The following is a 6,004-nucleotide window of genomic DNA, read 5'->3' on the forward strand; positions in this document are numbered from 1 at the left end:
CGGTTGGAAACTTTGACAAGCATCCTAATAACGATTTTTGTTCCGCCAAATATAGGGCACTTCGTAAAATAACTTGGTGACATGGCAAGGCAAGGTAAGTGTGAACATTTTGTAGTAATATGCATTGTAACTTTCAATGAGCTTAGAGATTTGTGTACATAACGATATTTTATAATATTGGTTATTTTCTAAAAATAATCATGTGAACAGCAAGAAAGTAGTGCAACTTAGTAATATTGCCTGACTTATCCCTAGAAAAATAACATGCTGAGTTCTATGCGTGCGGGAAAGTCTCCGTGTTCTCCGAGCTTGTTTTCAAAACACCAGCAAGGACAGCCTTTGAAAAGGGGTGAGAAACAGATTCTACTCAATATTTATGTAACGTTCTGTCAGTGGTATCCTGAGAAACCAGTAAATGAAGTGGTTAAGTTGGTATCCCAGTGTCTGCAGTTTTAAGGGTTTTGAAAGAGAGAATGACCGGGAGAGTAACAATGTATGCGGCTGCATATTCGTCTGATGTTTTGAGAGCGGGTTCTCACATTCAGAGGGTATTATATAAAATGAATAGGTGCAGCGAACTATTCGGATCTCCGGGTGGGGACTACTTTGGGAGGTCCCTGGACTAAGGATAAGATCTACGTTAGGAATAAGGATATTAAATTAGGCACCTGGAATGTTCTGAGCCTTTACCGGCCTGGGGCATTTCAGTGTACAGTTAATGAGATAGTTAAGTATAAATTAGATGTAGTAGCTGTCCAGGAAGTTAGGTGGCCAGGAGAAAGGAATTGTAAAACTAAAAATTATACTTTTTTCTATGGTGGTACTGAAAATCATAATTTTGGAACAGGCTTTTTCATAAATAATAGAATTATCTCGGCTCTTAAAACAGTAGAATTTATTAATGATAGGATATCATATGCAGTTTTACAGGGTAGGTGGTGTAAAATTATTTTAATAAACATACATGCACCAACGGAAGATAAAGATGATAATACTAAAGATGATTTTTATACAGAGTTAGAACAGGTCTTTGATAAATTGATTGATATGAAAATTCTGTTAGGTGACTGTAATGCACAGATTGGCAAAGAAGAGACATTTAAACCCACGATTGGTAAAGAAAGTCTTCATGAATTAAGTAATGATAATGGTATAAGATTGATTACTTTTGCAACCTCAAAGAATTTAATTGTGAAAAGTACCACTTTTAAACATAAAGATATCCATAAATATACCTGGTCTTCTCCAGATGGTAAAACTCATAATCAGATAGATCATATTCTCATTGATAAGAGAAGATATACTAGTATAATTGACGTTCGTACACATAGAGGTGCTGACTGTGCCAGTGACCATTATTTAGTAATTGCTAAATTAAGAGAAAGACTCTCAGTGATAAATCATAAGCAACAAAATCTAAAAGTTCTAAAATATGATACAGGAAAGTTTACTGATGAAAGAATTAAGAAAGATTACCAAATTAAACTGTCAAATAGATTTGATGTTTTGCAGGATTCAAATGATGATGAAAATATAAATGAGACAGACGTAAATAAGAATTGGGAGCACATACGTAATGCAATAGAATCAGCAGCTAAAGAAAGTATAGGATACCATAAACCGAGAAAAAGTAAGCCATGGTTTGATAATGAATGTCATAATCTAATAGAAATAAGAAATCAGGCTAGACTTAGGTGGTTAAATATCTCTGATGATACAAATCTAAACAATTATAATAGAATAAAGCGAGAAGTTAACCGCACGTTTAGAAGTAAAAAAAGAGATTACTTGAAAAGCAAAATTAACGAAATTGAAACAAACAGCAAAAATAAAAATATCAGAGATTTATATAAAGGTGTAAATGAGTTTAGAAAGGGGTGGCAACCTAAAGTAAACTTGATAAAAGATAGAGACGGTGATTTTCTAGCTGACCCAAGCGATATTCTAAATAGATGGAAGAACTACTTTAATGACCTTTTAAATGTCCATGTAGGAGATAAATCAGAAGTAAATGAAGTCTACACAGCAGAACCTTTAGTTCCAGAACCTAACTTGACTGAAGTTAAAGATGCTATTAAAAGGCTAAAGAATAACAAAGCACCTGACATTGATTTAATACCAGCTGAGTTAATTAAATATGGTGGAAATTCATTAATATGTCAAATTCATAAATTAATTTGTTTAATATGGAATAAAGAAGAAATCCCTCAACAGTGGAAAGAATCCATAATTGTTCCTGTGTTTAAAAAAGGTGATAAAATGAACTGCAATAATTACCGTGGAATTACTCTACTCTCAACAACATATAAAATATTATCTAACATTCTTTTAACAAGACTAACCCCATATGCTAATGAAATTATAGGTGATTATCAATGTGGATTTAAACGTAACAGATCAACTACAGATCAAATTTTTCACATCAGACAGACACTTGAAAAAAAGTGGGAATATAATCAAAATGTCCATCAGCTATTCATTGATTTCAAAAAAGCATATGATTCGGTCAAAAGAGATAAATTATATAATATATTAGTAGAGTTTGGAATACCTAAGAAGCTTGTTAGTATGATAAAAATATGCACCAGTGAAACAGAAAGTAAAATTCGTGTGGGTATTAATATGTCTGACAAATTTACAATTCATGATGGGTTAAAACAAGGAGATGCATTATCTCCATTGCTCTTTAATTTTGCCTTAGAATATGCTGTTAGGAAGGTAAAAGAAACTAAAGAAGGACTACAATTAAATGGTGTGACTCAGTTGTTAGCATATGCAGATGATGTAGACTTACTGGGAGATGATGTGAATACAATTAAGAATAATGCTAAAATATTTTTCAAAACTGCTAAAGAGATAGGTTTGGAAGTTAACAAAGAGAAAACTAAATATATGCTTACAGGCCGAAACCAAGTGTTGGGTAATAATCAAAATCTAGTTATTGATAACAACTCGTTTGAACCAGTTTCCAAATTCAAATACTTAAGAGTAATATTAACAAATGAAAATTATATTAAAGAGGAAATAAAAAGTAGGATTAATTCAGGAAATGCATGTTACTTCTCTCTTCATAAACTTTTGTCTTCTCGTTTAATATCTAAGAAACTAAAAGTTAAAATATACAAAACCGTAATTTTGCCTGTAGTATTATATGGATGTGAAACGTGGTCCCTTACATTGAAAGAGGAACATAAATTGAGAGTAGATATTTGAAAATAAGATCCTTAGGAAAATCTTTGGACCTAAAAGGGATGAGGAGACAGGTGAGTGGAGAAGGTTACATAATTTAGAACTACATAATTTGTATTCATGTCCAGATATTATTAGAATAATTAAATCAAGAAGACTTATGTGGGCAGGCCATGTGGCACGAATGGGAGAGGAAAGAGGAGTTTACAGGATTCTTGTTTGGAAACCTGATGGTAAGAGACCTGTAGGAAGGCCAAGACGAAGATGGAGGGACAACGTTGAGATGGACCTAAGGGAAATCGGTAGGGATGGAAAAGAGTATATAGAACTTGCTCAAGATAGGGAAAGATGGAAGGCCTGTGTTGCTACAGCCATGAACATTCGGGTTTAAGAAGGCTAGGGAGTTAGTTAGTTAGTTAGTTAGTTAGTTAGCAGCGAACTATGAGAGTAACAGCAGATGATTGCGGTCATGAATCAGCTGACGCGGAGTGATACATCGAATCGGTGAGACCGTTTGTTTACAGAAGGTCTCAGGGTTGATGATTTACACTTTAATAACACATTTGACCATTATAGGTCAAATATTTCCGACGTTTGTGACAGTTTCCCGTGAAGAAATTAATACTCGTATTAAAATTTCTCTCTCTCGCTCTCTCGACAACAACAAATAACACCCGTGCTATCATCTTATGACCAAATGGGCCTGGGTTTGTTTACTGGTGGAGGTGCATTGTGCAGTGTTTCGGATTTCACTTTGAAGGTCCAGTCCCGATTAGTATATCTGACCAAGAATTGGACTTGAAACTGGTCCCATGTAACTGTCTATATATTTAAGGCTTTTTAATATCTAGAAAAATCTGCTCATTATATCATCGTATCAGTGTTACAACTTATATGCTCACAGCACATTCTTTGCTCTTCTCTGGGATAAAGCAGTGTGCGGATTAAGCTTTTTGCTTTTGGGGGGTTTCCCCAATCAGTGTCCCTTTTCTCAGGGGGGGGGGTTAGGTATGCAAATTTGTGTGTTACCAGTTAGTAAACTCCACTATTGCGTGCAAGTTCTAAATACCAAGGACAGTAAATCTTATGATAACATTTAGTAGTAATTTAGAAACAGTGTATTTACATTCTAAGAAAACCGATACACAAAGGAGCTATTGAACTAACACCGAAAATTGACCAAATGTCTATTGGCTTTAGTACTTTATTGGCAATGGGAAGAAAACTTCAGACGCGAAACAGGATACAATTGTCTCAAAGGTTAATTCACTGTTTTCTCGAATGATTTTTCACTGATGTTCGTTCGATAGTTAAGAAATGGTACACTACGTACGTGTATATGCTTCCAATTAAATTTTCTTTGGCGGGGATAAGAACATCCCTGTGAGAATTTTTTCTTCTGCGGGGGGTCCCGGCATCCCCTCCTGTTAATTCGCACACTGGTTAAGAAGAGTCTAGATTCGCCTATGATTGCACCTAAAATTACCTATTACGGTTGCGAAAACGTGCAGTGACTGATGTTGTATGGACAATTCATTCAAAATGGCTATTCGTACATACAAGGACATATGAAGAAATTGACATAATTAAATGAATCATCCTCTTTCTTCCTCGAATTTCTTCACAAAATTGAGATTGTGTTGTTCTCGATATTAAGCAGAGAATGTTCCCAGTTCCCATCACCCATACCATTGTTTATGGGACAGTGCCCGTTGGTCACGAAGTCTAGCTGGGTACAAAATTGCCCATTCGAGGAAATATTGAGTTCCAAATGGTTCTTGGAAATTTATTATCCATGTCTGTATGGAAATTGAAAGTTGCATAATAGCTACTGGAAATAAATTGAGCGAGAATGAAATGCCAATTTGTTTTTACTGCATTTCAACCATAATGATATTAGGAATATTTACAAGGAAATTTCGAAATATTGAGCGAAAAATTTAGCGTTGGTTGTTCATAGTTGACAACTCCATATTCTTCTCTTTTGTGGAGATCTTTCTTTGGTCTCTTCAATTAGTTTATTTTTTCCCTTCCTTCGTCATTTTGTTTATCTTATCTTTCCTTTCGTCTCTCTCCTTGTAACTTATTTTTCTTCCTTTCCCTCGTTCTCTTCAGCTTCCTGCACAGTGGCGTGTGGTGGCGGTTCTCCTTGGGAAAGCAGCCCCAGAAAAATTAAGGAAGTCGAAAATCCTCAAACTCTTTCTTCCTTCAAGACAATAGTGTCTATTTGAAGATGAAGGGTAGTCTTTCTCTGTCTTTGCAAACTAAATATTAATGAAATCAATGACCTTTGCTTTCAATATTTGCAATTTCTGACCTTGAAAATTCATGCGCATTAATTTCGGTTTATTTTTCAGTAACGGTAGGAAGCCCCAAATTTCGTCCCCTTCATTTCTCGGTCAGGCCGTCAGAAACGTTATCGGAGCCAGCACGTGTGTGTGTAGGGGAAGGCAAACAGAGCCAGGTGTGAATTTTTAGTCATCCAGGAAGCTCCTGTTTCGGTTTCACGAAGTTTTTCACTTTCTTGGCAAGATTAGTTATTGCAATGTCTGTACAAGTCCTTTACGCCTGGTGTAATCGTTGATTTTATATTCTCTGCATGTGATTGGCTTGGGTACTTTGTGAGTTGTGTGCCGTTAGGTTCGTTGTTGGGAAAAGTGGCGGCCGCCATGTTAGATTGAGGGTTGTTCCTAATTTCGTCATCTCATGCTTTTCGTTCCTGTTGAAGACGGGGCCCTGGATACATGCGATAAAGATGCCACGAAGGCGGCGATGGATGCAGTGTACAATAAGGAGGTGAGATACAAGGCAGCCA

The sequence above is a fragment of the Lepisma saccharinum genome, chromosome 3 (assembly GCF_977018435.1).
Source record: "Lepisma saccharinum chromosome 3, izLepSacc3.1, whole genome shotgun sequence".
NCBI lineage: Eukaryota > Metazoa > Arthropoda > Insecta > Zygentoma > Lepismatidae > Lepisma > Lepisma saccharinum.